Below are 20037 nucleotides of genomic sequence, written 5' to 3' on the forward strand. Positions count from 1 at the left end.
ATGTTAATTTCAAATATCTTAGGAGCGCCTACTACATGCCAGGCCTGCTGCCCACTAATGTGGAGGCACTTGGATGAGGGGAGACAAAAGTACTGGAGCACATATGAAATTTCAGGTGATTTGGGGACATGGAGAAAAGAGCTGAAGGCTGGGAAGAGCAGGTGTGCATGAGTTGGGGGCAGGAGAACCTCGGTTTCATACAGGGTGATTAGAAGCAGCCTTTAGTAGTCTGGCATTTGATCAGAGCTTGGAAGACTGAAGGAGCAGCCCTGTGATTGTTCCTAGACATGTGGTGAATGACACTGAGGACTGGTATCTGCATACCAGCTGTGTATGGTTGGTAAGTGTTGCTACTCCTGTGTTATATCAGCCCTTAGAGAACAAGCTGCCCAGGGGTATGTAGCTCTAAGCAGGGGAGAGAGGGACACTCCAACATCTGTCCTCAAAGTTCTACTGTTAACTACCACCAGCTTTAGACTGAGACACATAATCAGGTGGGGAAACATTTGGGAAAATGTCCATTATATCAGCATCCCTCAAAAAAAAAAAAACCCTTTGTGGCTTCTTGTACCACCTATGTAATTTCAACAGGGCACATACTGGTAGTGTCTGCTCTTATTTTACTTCCTTTTTATTTTGTTTATATTTCTTATCAGACAAAGGACCAGAGTTCAGGGATTCCAGTTAACCTCAAGTGGCTAGACAGTCTGGAATCATGATAATATTTCTTCCCTTAATGCCAGAACTATGCTAGGCACTTTATATATAGCATCTTACTTGTTACAGAACTGCTATGATACAGATACAGTAGTCTGTCCTTATCCAAGATTTCACTTCCTGCAGGTTCCAATATCTATAATCTGAAAATATTAAGTGGAGAATTCCAGAAATAATAAATTTTTAATTATTCACCATTCTGTTTAGTGTCATGAATTTATGCCTGCCTGCTCTGTCCTGCTCAGGACCATGAATTCTCCCTTTGCCCGTTGTATCCAAGCTATATATGCTACCTGCCCATTAGGAACTCAGTAACCATCTTAGGTATCAGAAGGACTGTTGAAATATGGGAGTGCTTGTAGATGTATTTCAGTACCAACTGTATTTTCTCTGAATAAATGGTGAATAAACTGCATTCACCTTCATCTTGCAGATGATGAGATTGAGTTAAATAACCTAGCTATGGCTACAATATTAAGAAGTGTCCCAGCTAAGATTCTTCCACCATGGGCAGAGATCCTGACAGATTGTCCTAAGGAACAGATGAGGATCCTGACAGATTGTCCTAAGGAACAGATGAGGAAAATTTTAAGTAGTGATAGATGTTGGACAGGAGCAAAAGCCTGAAAGTCAGTGGCATTTTTCTGTTTGCTTTGTTAGGGTCACATATTTAACTAATATATCTAAGTGGAGTAAGCTGGGATCAGTTCTAAGTGAAACCTTTTGTCCCCTCCAGAATTGAACTATTGGCTTATAAAACAAACAATTCATTGATTCACTAAGAATATGGGTGTACCTCATGACAGACTTAACATTTGATATTTAAATTTCTACTCTTTTATGACTCTTAAAACTGCTAAATGCTTATTGGCAAAAATGAGGGCCTATATAAAAGGATGAAGGAAATAAAACATTTCAAACTTTACCACTCAATACCCATTACCACTTTGATGCACTGACATTCTGTCTTCATTCTAAGGCTTCTTGGAACTATATAATTTAATTACAACAGTTCTTTCAAATCATGATGTATGATCAGCTCCCTCTTGAGACTGGAGTCTTTCCACGGTTCCCATGAGGACACACGTATGCACAGGAATAGCTCTGGCTGCAGGGCCAGTGTCCTCCTTTTCCAGTGGGTTTTCACCTTGCCATTACACAGGAGTTGACAGGGGAGGTCAGGCCATGCCTGGGCTTTGCAGTCTCCAGAAGGACTTAGCTGACCCTGGGCTCTGGGACAGTCCAAGGGTGTCAGCCTCTGCTACCGAACTATACATTTCCCCTGACAGACACTCCTCCTGGTCCTCCAGACTGCGAACATGTGTGAGCAGACAGCAAGATTCATGACTGTCTGGCTTCTCCCTGTCCTCCCTGAAATGAGTTGAAGCCAGATGACAGCATCAGCCAGACCTGAGGAGGATCAATGGTAAGCCAGGAAGAAATGAGCAATATCTGGTCCCAGCTTGGGCTTTGGCTTAATCGCTACCACATGAGCACACTCAGGGCTGCAGAGCGGAGTTGGGATTAGAATGGAGTTTCCTTCTGGGAGAATAATGGTGATAAGCTTCTTCCTCCATGAGATCTTTTACTTTCTGAAACATCACTCCTGCAATCATAGTAACAGTTCTTAATGTTTATTATGTGTCTGTCATTTGTTTGGCATGGTGTTAAATGCCCTGGTTGGATTACTTCATTAGTTCTTGTAATACACAGCCAAAGAAGGTATTATTGTTATCTTCATTTGGGAAATGAAATACTAAGGCTTGCAAAGAGTTGAAGTAATATATTCAGAGTCACCCAGGCAGTGAGTGGTGGAGCTGTGATTTGAAACAAGGCAATGTTACTATAAATCCTAGACCTTTATCTGAGATGTGCATTACTTCATTCATTTATTCACTCAATCGGTCATTCCATTCATTCACTGAGCACACTAGTTCAATCTTCTGTCATCTCTCACCGATAACCTCCTATGTCTTGCCTTTGTCTAACATGAGTTTTGACCTTGGCTGCACATTGATACCAGCTGAGTAAATGCCAGTCATTCTGACCATGCCCTCTCTTCCATGAAGCATATTTCTCAGACAGAGACTCCAATTCCTAACATGGCCTATAGCACAGGGCTCTGTGGCTTTGACCCCTCTCCCCTCACCTGCCTCATTCTGCCCAACTCCTGTCCTCACTCTGTATGGTGCCATTCTGGCATTCTTGGCTTCCTGGAATGCTGATAGTTTTTTCCTACTTTAGGTCCTTACATTCTGACTTCGGTTCTTTTGTCCTCTTTGCCTGTTGATTCCTATAAATTCTTTAGGTCTTTACTTGCACAGCTGATTACAAGAAGGGCTACCGTCCCTTGTATAGCCATTGTTTACCATGTGGGTTTGCAGCTTTTCCCACTGAGGGCTAGGAGTCTCCTTTTCTACCCTGTGAATCTGGGCTGGCCTTGTGACTTGCCTTGGCCCAAAGAATTCTGCTGCTGGGAGTGGTGACACAAACCTATAATCCCAGGACTCTGGGAGGCAGAAGCAAGAGGATTATAAATTTGAGCTGAGCCTGGGGAACTTAGTGACTTAGTGAGACCCTGTCTCAAATTTTTTAAAAAAGTACTGGGAATGTACCTCAGTTCCGAGGCCCTGGATTCAATCCCCTTTTGCACAAGAAGAAAAAGGAGGAGGAGGAGAAAGAAAGAAAAGACCAGAATGAAAGAAAGAAAGGGAGGGAGGAAGGAAGAAAGAAACAAAGGTATTGTTATACCAGTTCTGAGTCTGAGCTTCAAGAGGCCATTGCAGCTTCTGCTCACTCTCTTGGACCCTCACCATTACCCTGTGAACAAGCTCAGTCTAGCTTGGTGAAAAATCCTCTCCATGGCCCTTTTAGACCAGCTGACTCCCAGGTGATCACAAACTCATGAGGAAGTCCAGTCTAGATCAGAGCCAGGGCCAGATCAACAGAACTTCTCAACTGATGCTTAGGTTTGGGAATAATAAATGGATATTGTTTTAAGCTACTGCAGTTTGGGTTGGTTTTTTATGCAGCAGTAGATAGCTGATATGTTTAGAGAGCATTTCTTGTTTCTTTTGCAGCCTAGGGTTGGAATCCCCATTTATACACTGTCATAACAGTTTGTACTCATGGACTGTAGCATTTATAGCAATTCAATTTTTGATGTTAGCTGTGATATGTCAATTTAACTTGAGTAAGGACACCAAGCAGATTAGTAACTTCTGGGTGTGTCTGTAGATAATTGACATGCAGGCTACAAACTAAAAGGGGAACATCCACCCCCCAAAGTGAGTAACACTAACCAATAGGCTTGTAGCTTGACTGAAGAAAAAGGGAAAGAATAAGGAAGTGTTTCCTTTTTTTTAAATTTTAATTTTTCCTGGAGGAGCAGTGGACTTTGCCATTGCCTTTGGATGTTGTTTTCCATTTTCTTCAGGCTTCTGTTGTAGACTCATCAGACTCTCAACATAGGCTCTTTGGCTTTCCTGACATGGACTTCCATTGGTGACTTTGCAGTGAACTTCTGGGCTCTTGATCTTTGTCTGTGACTGGGTCCTCTAAGTCTCCTGGGGAGGATGGCCATTTTCCATTCTTCCATCTTTGATCCAGTGGATGGCCATTGGGACTCTTCTGATTTTGATTCTGCAAGCCTACCTAACAAATCCCTTGTGTAACTGTACATATATTTTATACTGAATCTGTTCCCTAGAGCAGCGATGGTGAAACTTTTAGAGTTTCAATGAAAATAAACAGCCGGCTGTGGCACTCATGCCACAGGTTCACCACCACTGCCCTGGAGAATCCTAATTAATACATAGTCAATACAAAAGTTTCATGATTGAATTTAATGCTTTTTTTCTCTTCCCCAAAGGAAAGTAAAAAGGATTAAGATATGATATGTATATGTACCAGCTCCTCATGATGAATGTATTTATTATGTAATGTATAACATTTACTAATGAAAAAGTCACTGTTAAAAAATAAAAATTTTAAGTTCCATAAGTTCAGAAGCCATATCTGATTTGCTCCCTGAAATATTTCTACCATTTTTTGCACATAGTTCTAAATATTTGTGATAAAACAAATTCAAGAATGAAGTAATGTTCTTACTAAAATTCCATACATTGGATACTATGCAAAATGCTGAAGATATAAGAATAAATAAGGTATTTTCTGCTTTTAAATTGTTCATAATTTAAAAGGCTTGACATGAGTATGTAAACAAAAATTATGATCATGTCAATAAGTGTAAGTGGGTTTGTAGTCAATGTTTAAGAGTAGGTTAGAGTAGTAGGTTGAACATTCCCTCTGAAAAGATGATTTTGGAAAATGCTTAGCAGGGAAAATACTTAAGATGATGGTTCCACATCTGATGGGTGTGTTTCAATGGGTATTCAAAATACGAAAAGTGGCAGTATAATATCTCCAAATGATGAATGTAGCTTTTAACATTTCCATATAAGACAAAATGCAATTTTCCTTTGATTAACATAGTAGCTTCATTTACAGAAAATCTTAGCCATGCAAAACTGTGCATTAAAACTGTGCAAAAATTAGGTTCTAGGTGTTTATATGTAAATGTTATTAATTAAGTATCAGGCTCAAATAACTATAGTTTTCACCCGTAGAAATGTATGGACAAACATTTAAAAACACTTGGACTATGGGGTAATCTTTTCTTTCACAGGAATGCCCTACCCGTCTAGTATCCCTGATCATTGCACAACAGATGATGATAGCATTCCTTTCTACTATTGTGAAAACTTAAAATTCTTCTTGAATTCTTTACCAGGGAGCTGTGATATGTGTACTGAACTGTCCATACAGTAAAAAAGATAGTTCTGAGTAATTGACATTAATGTTTTACAGACTAGAATTATTTGAAAGGATTTATGCTGCCTATACAATTGTTCTACCACTTTCAAACTGCTTTGGTATTATCACCAAAAGATGATTTCACAGACTTTCCTAAAGGGGAAGGAAAGAATTACAATCTCCATTTCTATTTCTGGAACAAGTAACCTTAAAATCTCAGTTGCTCAGAAGGAGGACTTACTCAGGAAGCTCAGCGTGCCTGGTGCCTGCATTTCCTCAGTACTGGGATTAGCCAATCTACAAAACCTATTTCATGGTTCTGGGTCAATAGTAGCATAAAACCCCATGAAATTTATGCGACTTCTGACTAGAGCAAGTTATCATTAATTTTTTGCTTATGGGAGTATTTTGGATGAATGAAAAATTCTGTTTTATAATTTTAATTACTTAACAAATTATTATTTTATTACTACAAGTACTAATGCATAGTAATTGTACAAGTCAATGAGTTTCACTGGGACAATTCCACACATACACATATTATGCTCTGATCATGTTCATATCCCCCACAATAAATTATTTTAAAGCATATATAATTAGTGAGAAAATATCTGAGCCCCTACATTATGTAAAATTATTGTGCTACTGTAGTTGCTTTAGGATCTTAGTAAATATTTCCGAGCTTCAAGCAACTAAAAAAAAAAAATCTAAATTTAGTGATAAAATATAATTGTGGAGATTTGACTGACAGCATAATTCTCACATGCCTAATGAGAGGCACAGACATCAAGGGCTTTAGGAATTCAAGGGTGAAGAGATCTTGAGAGTCAGATTGATCAAGAAAGGCTCCTTCACAAAGGCTGGAGCTGGCCCGAAAGCACAGACACGAATCCAGTGGAAGCAGTGGCATAGACAAAGACAAACAAATAGGGATATGAATAGATCTTATAGAGACCATGAATAGACTCATTTGACCAGGGAGGGGGACCTAGATGAGGCCGCAGCACTTTAGCTCTAAAGAGTAAAGCATCTTTCATGCCAGGTTGAGATATAAGAATCAGTCCTTTAAGGAATGAGGAATCATTGAACATTTTTATCAGTAGATTATAAGCCTCTAGGTTTACTTAGGTATTGGGGAAAAACTTTTCTTCTTTTACCTATTTTCTATTTCATAACAGATAAACCTCTAATTCAGAAACACTACTCCCCTCTTAGTTCCCTGACTCAGATCTCCCCAAGGAAAGAGGAATGATTTCTTTTCAATTGATAATTTGTGAAATAAGCCTGGGTATGCAGGATCATCCCTCACCTCCTCCCCTCCTCCTTCAGAATGTATATATCCTTGCTGCTTGCTATCTTTTACAGATGTAGGCCCACATGGGGAAGGCTGTGTCCAGATGTGCTTGTGATTAGATAAGTTGGTCTGCCTAGTTCAGAATGAAGTATTAGCATGCCCACTTGGCTACAAACCTCAGCTATGTTCTCCAAAACAGATTTTATCTGTAATAAAATTGGCATTTTGATCTTCACCTGCTTTGCTTCTGTGTTTCTCTCTTAATTAATTCCAGCTGGTTGGAAGATGCTGGTGCTTGTTGGCCTCTACCACACTGGAGATAAAATATCCAATTAGACAGAGAGGAGAAAAAGCCTCAATAATCCAAAGATCCCTTAAAAGTTCACCAAACAAAGCTTATGCTTGATGTATCTTAGATTTGGAAATAAGATTGGTGCTACAATAATCAAGGTACCAGGGCAGCAAATAGAGAAATTTCAGGATGCTTTATATCAGGTGTTAATAAACTATGGCCCACCAGATGAAATTAAGCCCATTACCTCCTTTTGTAAATAAAGTTTTATTGGAACATAAACATGCCAACATTTGCATATACTACATGGCTGCTTCTATGTTTGATAATATTATCAGTATATTTTATTTAGATCTAGGTTGAATACTCTTTATCTGAAATACTTGGGAACAAAAAAACATTTAAGAGTTTGGATTTTTTTTTCAGACTGTAAATATTAGGATATGGATAATGAGATATCTTGAGGAAGGGACCCAACTCTAAATATGAAATCCAGGTGCACCTCCTATATACCTTTCATTACAGGAAGGCAATTTTACACAATATTTAGGATAATTTTGTGCATTAAACAAAATTTCATGGTGTGGAATTTCCCACTTGAGGTATTGTGTCCGTGTTTGAAACAGTTTTGAATTTTTAAATTAGGAGACGTACAGGTTGTATATTCATCCCAATTGATTTGTGACAAATGGCCTACAAAGCCTCAGAGTCATTTCTCCATTCTGAATGGTCAGTAAGAATCTGTTGCTATTTACAAATGTTTAATTTTAGTTTGCAAGGCAGAGTTTACAAATTAAAAGTTTGAGGAAAATTATGAAGGGAAGCAGAAGATGCTCCTCATATTTCCAGCATAATATTGCACATTAAAACATAAACGTATGACAAATAAATAACCGCAGTTGAGTTTCCCTTATCAATTCATTCTGTTCATGTCAATAGATTTTGTGCTGCTGGTATAAGGTAACAAGCAGTCTGTGCTCATGAAATCATCTGCTTTTGAACTAAACAAATTCCTGGAAATCCCCGCCCAATCCCATGGTACAGTTTGACATTTGACTAAGCATTGTGAGCTTTAAGTGCTGAAGCCCATGTTTATGGGTTTCTATTACATGAAACATCAACAGTTAAAAGTACTTGGTACAGTCCTCACATGAGATTAAGATTGTCTTTTTCTGATGACAAGAAAGGCTCCCAACTTTCCCAGCATCAGAAGAAATCAGAAAATATTTGCAGTTGAGAGGAAATTAACCAGAGACTGTGCCACTAATTTATTGTAGTCATCAACAGCTTCCAAACAGAGGACTATAAAGTTCTCTCTTGGGGGACAATACATAACAGTTTAAGAAGGGCTTGATTAACAGTTTTGCCAAGATAAGAACATTTTGGGGAGAGTGGAGACATTAGTATGTCTTCAGGCACTTCCAGGTAATAAAAGGTATAATTTCTGAAAATTACTTCAATGACATTTTACTCATCTACAAATATCCTTTGATCTAATGCTCTTCCGAAGCAGCTCTGGAAATACCACTGAACTAATTCAGATACACAGAACATTACAAATATATCTATTCACTTCCAGTATTTGTCTTTTTATATGATGAAAGAAAAATATTTGTAATTTCCCAGAGCTTTCTGGGAAATCCTCCAAATAATTTAGATGTAAAATTAATTCTATCTTTTAAAATTTGGAATATAATATTAGGAAAATGAATTCAAAAGAGTTTTCAAAGTATCAATTTTTTTTTAGTGGCTTGACTAAGGTAAATCCACGGGTGTCTGAAAAATGCTGGCTAAATTTGTCTAAACTTGCTTGGGTCAAGGTGTCCAGATATTTGGTTGAGCATTATTCTGATGTTTCTGCATCAGATTAACTTTTAAATCAGTAAACTTTGAGTAAAGCAGACTGCTCACAATAATGTAGGGTGAGACTCAGCTAATCAGTTGAATAAATGATTGACTTCCCTTGAGCAGGAAGGAATTCAACCAGCAGAGAGCCTTGGGATTTGAACTGCAATATCAGCTCTTCCCTGTGTTCTCAGTCTGCTAATTCACCTTGGAGGTTTTGGACTTGGCCAGTTCTTGAAAATAAAATTTATGTATGCACATGCTAGTGGTTCTGCTTCTCTGGAGACCTTAGCACATACAAGGAAGTTGGCTTCCCATTATTCAATCTGAGGGTAAAATTGTTAGTAAATATAGGGCAAGGTAATACAATTATAGGGAACTTCATTTTATTCAGAAATATGGTTTTTTTTTGTTTATTTTTAATAATCAGTGAACAAAGGAAAAAGTAAGCAGATTAAAGGACAAAAATACTGTGTTGAGATAGGAAGTTTCTGCTGTTGGGCAGATTACATAGCTAATAAAGAATGTTTCCAGTCTGTTGTTTAAAGGCAGCTAACTACTTAAATATTAATTATAATTTTAACAGAGTGACAGTCAAATTCTAGTTTTTCATTACTAAAATATTTGGCAACAAGAATTCAAAAGAGCTGCCTTTGAAATTATCTTATAAATATATCCACCAAAGCAATAAACTGTCAAAAATTTAACACATTTTATTGCTTTTATAGTATCAGACTGAATTTTGCAATTAAACAAGACTCAAAATTTACTTTCTGGAAATTTTTTACAATTTTATGTATGCATTCATTTCTTTATACATTCAGGTTTTGATTTCATATCTTTTGTAATATTCTGGAAAAGTCCAACTAATTTTAGGTTAGGACAAAACCACTCTCATGTTTTCCTTGATAAACAAAAACATATTCCATAAATACATCCATAAAATAAAGTTCTCTCTGTGTCCACATGTTCTATCAGTTCTGTTCCTCTGGGGGATCCTAACACAAGGACATACTTATGCTGCCTATTATGCAAGTTGATGGTCAATCATTTGAATAAACACAACTTATTTTGCAAGCAGTTGTATTTTCCAACCACTAGCTTTGCTAGTATAGCATTAATCACTCATACTAATTACAGATTATAACTAAATTAAGTAACTTCTACTTTCATAGAAAAACCCTGGGAGCTAGGTATTTGATTATTGTCCCTACACAAGCATTTTAGAAAAGTTGCAATGATAAGATCTAGACTAACACAATCTTTTAGAGACAAATATATTTCTTTTACACCCTTCTAAAGTTCCAAGAATGAACATACTCAACATGACCCAGAGGTCTACCTACTCCATGGCATATAAAAGTAAGAAACAAAAGTATATGTATTATGGTATACATTGTGATTAATGTCTCAGAATTTTATTTTAGAAAGTATACAGACATCCAAAGAGTAACCATTAAATACTGTAATTAGATTTAATATTAGCCCAAGTTATGTTAACTAAGAATCTTGGAAGTTAATTTTAAGGCGAAACATTATGAAGCATGTTAAAGCACTGTTAAAAATTATATTTTAATTTAAGGACATAATTTTATAATTTTCACAATAATAGTGATTGCAAGGGAGTAACATTAGCTAATTTGATCAGTAAGCCAATACAAGAGATTTAGGATGTTCAAAATAACTAATCTTTCAATAAGAAAACTGCTCAAATCTTTTATTTTTTCAGCACTGGGGATTGAACGCAAGGCTTTAGCACTGAGGTACATCTCAATCTATTTTTATTTATTTATTTATTTATTTTAAGACAGGTTGTCCCTAAATCATTAAGTTGCCCAGGCTGGGCTTGAATTTGCAATCCTTCTGATTCAGCCTTTCAGAGTGCTGGATTAAAGGTGTGTGCCAGCATGCCTAGTTACAATTTAAATCTTTCAAAAATAGAATATGTGCTTTTGCTTAACATTGTTAATATCAGGGAAATTACATATAGCTATTTTGAAGCAAAATGACTAAACTGGTTTGGTAAACTCAAAGATTCACTTTAATTATGTAAACTTGGATTTTCACATAAAGATTCTTCTGGGCTAGTAATTTTTTAAAAATTACTTTTTATTCCATTAAAATATATTTAAAGTATTAGATGTTCAGCTTTTTTATTTTATAGGAAAATATTCTGAGTTCTAGTAAAATATTATATTTATATAAGTACTTATTCCCTCTAAACTAATGAAAACATTGCTCCTTTAATTTAAAATATTTTTGACCTAATTCATGTGATATATATTTATTTTTAATTGATACATTATATACATATTTATGGGGTCAGAGCATGTATACCACATGTAATGATCAGATCAGGGTTACTGGCATATTTATTACCACAGTCATTTATCATCTCTTTGTGTTGGGGAGCATTCAAAATCCCATTTGCTATTTTGAAATATTCAATTAATAATTGTCAACCATGGCTACCCTACTGTGCTGTAGGACTTCAGATGTTAGTTTCCCTTTTTACCCATACCCCTGTCTCATCATCTATCCTCTCTCCAACTCTCCCTTCCCCAGGCTTTGGTAACCACTATTCTATTTTCTTCTTTTTTGAGATCAACTTTTAGCTTCTACATAGAAGAACACACAGTATTTGTCTTTCTGTTCCTGACTTATTCACTCAACATAATGATCTACAGTTCTATTTGTTGCAAGTGACAGAATTTCATTCTGTTTATGTCTGAATAATATTTCATTGTGTATATCTACTGCCTTTTCTTTGTCCAATTTCTTGATACACTCCAGAGATAGGAGATGATTTCACATTCATACACTGGGAGCTGCAGGCTTTCCTCACAGTTACACAGAAGAGCCCAGAGCTTCAGTTTCCCAACTTCAGCCATGAATCAAAGTATGTTCACAATATCCTTCAGATTAGATTTCCAAGAATTTTTCTGCTTTGTAGAAGACACGTAATATTTATTTGAGCTCATGAGTAGGCAAAAAGAAAAAATTAATAAATCAGGTTCTCTACTAACCCATAATTTGAGAGATCAACCAGTGATCAGGTGATAACACTGGATTTCCAATCATCATTGCCAGCTTTGAGGAGTAACACTAAAGGCACACAAAACTCATTCCCAGAGCAAATCTTGGCCAAGCAAAGAAACAAAAATGAAGACATCAATGGAAGAGAGAGAGAGAGAGAGAGAGAGAGAGAGAGAGAGAGAGAGAGTGTTAAAATTGTAGGTGCTGCTTGGGAATCACTCTAGGAACCCAGAAAAGACTTTCCTGACTTAAAGGATTCATGAGATGCAGTTTGAAGTGATAAGGGTTAATTGCCTCTGGAATGTTAGTCTATGTGGCTATCTCAGTTCCACCTCCAAATCTGCTGAAGAATAATTTTCAAAAAGGTAAGACTATGATTCTTATTCAGATAGAGAAGGATGTCTTGTCCCACATATAAACTCATCATTTAAGGAACTAGTCAGATGGTAAAACTGGCTCAAAGGAGGCAGCTTTTTTTTTTTTTTTAATTTTTAAAATTATTTATTTATTTATATATTTTTAGGAGGCAGCTTTGATGAACTGTGTATTTGATAGTCATTAAAAAACAAACAAGAAAACTCCGACTAGAATGGTTAGCAATTGGCCAATGATTTACAGAACAATAAAACTAACTGTTGGGATTATTTCTCTACCACATTAAAATACTAAATTAATTCGAAACTACAACATCTGCATGCTAATGAAATTGTAAAAGGAAAGTCAAATCCCCCAAGAAAACTGAAGAATCTTTGGGTGAACTTATTAAGGAATTGTCCTCTATAATACTGAAAGGAAATATCACCTACACTCCTTTAATTTTTTTCCACTTTTGAAACATTTTTTCTTGTAATATTTCATTGCTCTGTTTCATTTGTATGACTCAAACGTACATTTTTTTCTCTCTCGTTTCCCAAAGAATTCCACTTTCTCTTAGATTTTCTAAGCAGACTTGATTCCTAGAGAGCAAACAATTTAGATATAGGTGCTTGCATTTCTTTCTTAGCCTTCAGGTTAACAATAATTTCATTGATTTTGTTTTTGTCATTCCAAGATAAGAGTCTCATTCCTTTATCTTTGTTTGTTGGAACAATCTACTCTTCTCCCAAGAAAGAAATTGTAGCTTAGGACTCCAAAGTTGAAAGCCTTTTTCTAAATTTATGTAATTTATAACTGTTATGTCTTTTAATCTGGGGTTAAGCTGCATGAGTTCAAAGTTATTCTTTTTAAATTTCCCTCTCTGATTGTAAAAAATGTTCAAAATACATAATGCACTTATTTTGGATACTGGATCTAGGACTAACCATTCCTGGTTTAAAAGTTTAAGTCTAGAATCTCACATAATAGTGCTCTGTAGCACTAGTGTAAAGTAGGTAACTTTGAACTTTAAAGTCTAGGTCTGCTTTCTCCACTGAGAAACACAGTTGAAACAGCAAACGTTTATACCTAACATCCGTTCTTCAACACTGCCCCAGCTCTTCCCTATTCTGCCACAAGGCCCACAGGCACAAGATTCTCTTTTTCTTTTGCTCAAATCATTGCCAGAACTAACACAACTTGCAAATGTTTACTAAGCTAGTCCCATGACAACTTATTTGGCATTTTGCTAAGATCTGTGGGTGTTATGAAAAGCTACTCATCTGCAAGCAAAGCTGCCATAAACTACATTGACTTAAAAGGTCAAAATCCCATATGGTTTACTTCCAAAGCCTAAAACCTATATCTGCCTTCACAATAGTTAAAAACCAACCACACATCTATAGCAACCAGCGCTCATAGTATAAGGTCAAAACACTACAATATTCATACTTGCTAAAGTGTATAATCTAAAGCCTACAATCAAGGCTCCACTGGGAATCTTCCTCTACAGGTTCTGTTGGAGTTTTCCAAGCTCCAATGCTTGTCTGGAAACCCTAATGGTTTCCAAACTTGGGGTTCATGGGATAAAGGAATAGTATCTCCCTTTATTCCATGCCCCAGTTTAGAACCAACTGAGAGATAGTAAATTGCATCAATAGAAAGATTAGACTACTGCTTTTATTGGCAATGACACTGCTGTAAAACAGAGCTTGGGTGGGAAGGTCTGAAGGTCCAATAGGGTCATGAACCCAGCTCCACCCCGGTCATTGTCTGACCTAGATACGTGTGATAGTGGAGCTCTACCCAAAGGAGATATGTGATCTAAAAGCATGAAGAAGGGCAGTTCCCAGAAAGGTTGGAACAAACCTATTAACAGAGGGTTGAATGGATTCAGGAAAATAAAACTTCAGATACTCACCAGGTGTAAATCAGTTTGGAGGCCACAGAAAAGCTTTTCTGAGGAAATATTGTCTCTCATCCAGTTGAAGAATGGCTAAGAGTTACATAAAATTTTAGGAAGGTTATAGAACATTCTAGGATGAAGGAAGAGCATATATGAAGATTGCCAGGGACTCTAGTAGGAAAGATACTTTATGTCTCAGGCCACCTTGATCAAAAAATGATCAAGAGATGGAGAGGGACAGCAGAAGAGGTTGGGGATATAGACAGGTACCAGATCATATCTGGTCATGTAGGTCACAGTAGGCTATTTTAATGTAAGCCATAAAGACCAAGGGATGATAGAAAGGGACTAAAAGAAAATGAAAATTTAAGGGAATTCACTTGGCTAATTATAATATTCCTCAGGTTACTTTACAGTATCAAGGGTCTGCCTATTTAAAAAGTACCCTTAAATATAGATCTAACTTTTTTTTTCTTGAACTAAAGGATCCTTTAGCTGAGCATTAAATATCTTCTTGCTTGCCAGACATGTTTAATATAGAGGTAGTTCCTAGGAAGAGAATATGACTTACATACCAAGAAACGATATTATCATCATTCTAATTTGGACTTTGACTCACATATCCTTCGAGTAACTTTTTTATCTCTCAATAGTTGGAACTGGGCCCAGTTCTAAGCAATAGTTCAGTATTGTTGTTAAGAAGAATGAATGTGCAATGTTTCAGCATAGCCATAATTTCATAAAACATGAGGTGCAGGGGCTGAATCATAGGGTGAGTATTTGGCTCCATTCTCCTTAGGGATCAAGCTATCTCAGAAAACAGAAAAATCTTACAAAATAGAAAGCCAATAGAGAAATCAGCTGGAGGACTGTTCAAATTGCTGGCAACCCTTCATCTCACCACTCTGCAGATCATTAAGAGATCAAAAACTACTTTGGACATAAGGGAATAAATCAAGAACTTTTGCTGCCAACACTGTAGTGAGAAAGCTAATAGCTGAAAATACTTGTGTCTCAAATCAAGGGCTCTTTTCTCAGGTTAATAAAAGGATGGGAAGGAAGTGTTAGAGGGACAGGCTGGGACTATACTAAATCACATAGTGGGTCCCATTGCTACAGTAAGATTAGCAAAAGCAATTTGACAGTGTTGTCCTAAGCCTTCCTTTTCTAAAGCAATGGCAGAAAAACTAGGAGGATTGCTGGAAGAATCTGTCATCTTTCAGAAAACTAGGAAGTAACAAGTTGAAAAATAGTCATGTTTATGCCAGATGTGGGCAATTGCTGATTCAGAACTATAGGAAGTCTTGGACAAAAAAAAAAGGAAGAATGTATATTAATAGACACAAGTCTTTATTAGGAATAGGGGAAATTGAAAGGAGCACCTAGCTTCCTGAGAATCAAATGTGTATAAAGCATACAGTTCACCGGGTTACAAGTGTAAAAGGCACATTTGAAAGCTGTTTCTGTATTAGTAAAGACTTTTGGTCTTGTGCTTATGTTTGTTAAGATCTCCAGTTCAGAATGTTTTTGACTAGGAAGCCATGAAGGGTAAATGGGCCAGATTTAGTGTTGTGTGCAGAAAGGCCTTAGTTTGGGGATTAAAAAAAATCTGAATTTATACAGAGTCTCTTTTCTTCTTGGAGTAAAATTTATCCACCCCCAACTAAAGGAACTATTCTAAAGTCAGGCCAGCTGTTTCCAAATCAGCTACACAAAGAAAAACTAGGAAAAAAAATTAGGCTGGACCGAAAGGAAATCAGGCTGTGGTGTTTTAAAGTTTGGGTCAAATTCCAGAGCTTTCATACTGAATTCCTTTGGGCAGTTTCTATCAGATATATCATTAATGGCCTGTGTCTAATGTCAGAAGAGATTTGTAAGCATTCTGTGGACTAACAGAGTTGAAAAATTGCTATGAGATTGTTTGAGCCAATCTTTCAAGGATGAGTGATTTGTTTTTTAATATTTCTTTTGGGAATCCAAAATGTCATGCAAATGACCAGCATTGGTCCCTTAATTGTTTGGGGTCAGATGCAATCTGGCAGGACAGAGATGGTCTATGGTTTTGCAAATTGATGATTGCACAACTTGAGGAATGGATAACAGCTTCCCTCTTAAAGAATGGCTTTCTCAGCATATGGGAACCACAAAGGAGTTAGCAAAGTCTTGAAGCAAACTGGCTGGCATGAGCCAAATTCCTAACAATAATACAGTGAATTGCTGGGGGCTCTCCTTACCATGAGTAGGAGTATATACCACAGCTCATCTACACTAATCTACAGAACAGCTAATATTCCTTTTACCTCTTCTCAACTCTGCTCCAGGTCAGAAGGTTCAGTTGTTGGTTGCTGGATCTCTGGAAAAAGTTTGCTACCATGTTTAAAAAAAAATATTTTCCTAATATTAATAAATTTAAAGAGATTAAAGGAGACAGAATGAAGACTCTTTGCAGTTAGCATGACGGTGAGAAATGTTTACATCTGTGTAAATGCAGAGTGAAGACATTATTCATTTACAAAAATGGTTGCTCAAAAGCAGAATGGGGAGATATGGTGAGAGGTGATGGGAGAGCCCTGCAAGAGGGTCAGGCAGGATTTAGGAAAGGAGGGTTCAGCCTGCTTTGAAGTTCTGCACACAGCTCAAGCTTGTCCTTCCTGTCCTGGAAGGGTGGGGAAACATTCATGTGAAAAACTTTTCTCTCCCTTTCTTTCTTTTTTTCTTTCTTTCTTTCTTTCTTTCTTTCTTTCTTTCTTTCTTTCTTTCTTTCTTTCTTTCTTTCTTCTTCTTTTTTTTTCTTTGCTTTCTTTCCCTCATTCCTTTCTCTCCCTCCGTCCTTCTCTGTTCCATCCTCCTTTCCTCCCTTCCACCTCCCTTTCTTTTTTTCCTTTCTCCCTCCTCTCCTTCCACCTCCATTTTCCTTCTTTCCTTCCTTCCTTCCTCTCTTCCTTTCCCTCTTTCTTTTTTCTTCTTCCATCTCTCTTCTTTCCCTTTCTCTCTCTTCTCTCCTTCCTTGTCTTCCTCCTAACTTTCCTCTCTCCTTCCCTCCCTCTCTCCCTTTCTTCTCTCACCTCTTATTTATCTATTCATTAATCTCTCAAGATCCTTCTCTGATTCTTTACCTTACATTTTTCTTTTTGACAATATTGTCCAAGACAAAGACAAGGGGCATTTGAAAGATGTTTAGTGAACAAGACAATCAGGGCTGGGGAATGGAGAGGTCAAGGAACTGGTGATGATATTGGAACCACCAGTGCCTTGTGTGTGGTAAAAAGAACAGGCAAAATAAACCTCCTCTCCTTTAAATTTCAAGTGTGGGAGATTTTGTTTCAGTGATGAGAAAGTGGCTAATGCACAAAATTGGTATAGGGGGTGGGGTCATTGCTGTGACTATATCTGACCATATTGTACTTGAATTTTGGAACTTATTTGCATGAGGAGTTTGGAAATATTTGAAGATGTGGGCTAGAGAAGCTCTAGAATGTTGTGAGCAGTGGTTATACTTGTTGGAACTCAGAAGACCAGACTGTTGATAGGAATGTGGGCAGTATAGGCCAGGCTCAGGAAGTTTCTGTTGGGAGCAGGGACTCTGTTGGCAGTTAGAGTAGAAGCCATGTGTGTTACACTCAGGCAGAAAATTTGTCTACATTTTTTCCATATGCTAAGATTTTGTGGAATACTGATATTAAGGATAATGGACAAATTAATCTGATGGAAGAAACTTTAAGTCAGCCCAATGTTCAGGCTATGGTTTGAGTAATGCTATCTCTTTTTAGTCATATATACAGTGAGAATCAGGAGCAAATGGTAGAGCTTAATGATTTGAAAAGTTTGCAGTTTTACTAGAAAGGAAGCACCTGTAAAGTTGAGACAAAGGAGAGCATGGTTGCTCTAAAGATTACCATTAAAAAGAAGTCAAATATTTTGTACAAGCACAAGAAGAAAGATGCCTGGAGGGCATCGCAGAAATAAGCAAGACTCCACCCATTGTAAGCTCTAGTGTGCAAACTATAAATCTTTCATTTGAAAAGATATTTCCTGGGATGCCTGCTTATTCAGGGCTGCTTAAGGAAGTGTATTCTTGAGTTTATCCACCCAGGCATTCAGAGATCACTACAGCTATGGTCCAAGAGGAGCTGGCTACTGCTCAAGCTAGCATCTGACTTTGGCTTCATCCATATGATGTTTTTCAGGTATGCAGAATGCAAGAATTTTGGGGTCATGGAGGCTTCCACATAGATTTCAGAAGAAGGCCTAGGAGGTCAGGCCAAACAGCTTGACAACAAGATCAAAGTCTTTGCAAGGAGCCAGTGAAAGGGCAGGGAATGAAGCTGTTAGAATGAAGCCAAAGGTGCAATGAGGATCCCAGGAGGTTGGAGATGCCAGAAACATGGAATATCTGCTGAAAAAAGCTGCAGATAGTGCATAAAGCTGACCCAAGAGAGAGACATGTGAGCTGATATAGGCAATGCTGTAGGAACAGGGCTGCTGATGTCCTTTGGAGCTCATATTTCACCACAACCTGCCCTGAGTGCTGGCTATGCTGCTATAGGATTTAATATTTGCCTTGCTGAGTTTTGGTCTTTCTTTGGTACAATTTCTGATAATTCCCCTATTCCTCCTTTTTGAAATGAGAATGTTTGCCCTTTGTTATCATATGTTAGAATTGTTTGACTTTCTTTGTGAATTTTAAAGGGATGCACACCTAAGAGTTTACCTTGAATTTCAGAGGAGATTTTGGAATTGAACTTGTCAGCAACGCTGGAATTGTTATGGTGTTAAGGATATGGTGATTCTTAGAGATGGACTAAATGCATTTTGAATAATGAGATGGACATGAGCCTTTCAGGGGCCAGGAATGGATGTTACATTTTAGATTTGGAATGTTCCCCCTAAATTTCATGTTCAGAGGTGAGGCTTCATCTGAAGATATGAGCCACTGAGGGTGTGACTTGGAAAGGTATATTATCATCCCTAGCTCCTCCCTTCTTTCTTTCCTTCCTGGCTACCATGATGTGAGCAGTTTTCCTCTGCTGGACCCTTCCACTATGTTTTTCTGCACTGGAGCTGGCCAGTAATAGGCTGAATGCACTGAAACTGTGAGCGAAAATAAACTTCTTCTTTAAGTTGCAGATGTTGGGTATGTTTTTCCAGTGATGAGAAAGTGACTAATACAGGTGTCTATTTCATGATGTATGTTTCCATATTCATACTCGGTGTTTCTGACATCTGGGCAGGTTTGATCAGCTAACATTGCTTTCTCTTCCCTTTTCCTAGAATCAGGTACCACTCCATAGGCCACTGAGCAAAGGCCTGCTGAAAAATCCAAATAGTTAGTCAAAGACATTTTGAAGAAATGGCATGTAGGCCGTTCATAACTCTTCTCCGAGAACGCTCTGATCCATAAAGAATAAAGACAGCCAAGACTCCCAGAGATCATTGATCCTAAGATACTTCATCTTACAGAAAGGGAAACTGAGTTCTAAAGAACAAAAATGACTTGGTTAGAATCCCTACTTGTGATAGTAGTTAGGACTAGCATTCAGATCCCCTCTTTGTTGTCTAGACTACCTTTTAGTCTGACAAAGCACACCTGTGGCCTCTCCTTTCCTCTCTGCAGACCAGGCTGGAGTTTCTGAGAGAAGACAGATGTGCATGGCTTGATAACCCAGATGTTTCCTTAAGTTCTCAGACTCATCTGCTGCTGCACTGGGAGACTTATTTCTTCTTCCTGACTCTTGAAACACACCTGGGTCATAGTCCAGACTCCAGAGACTTCCTTCC

The sequence above is a fragment of the Heterocephalus glaber genome, unplaced genomic scaffold (assembly GCF_053883595.1).
Source record: "Heterocephalus glaber isolate CG9 unplaced genomic scaffold, H.glaber_assembly_v1.0 deba00001446, whole genome shotgun sequence".
Classification (NCBI taxonomy): Eukaryota; Metazoa; Chordata; class Mammalia; order Rodentia; family Bathyergidae; genus Heterocephalus; species Heterocephalus glaber.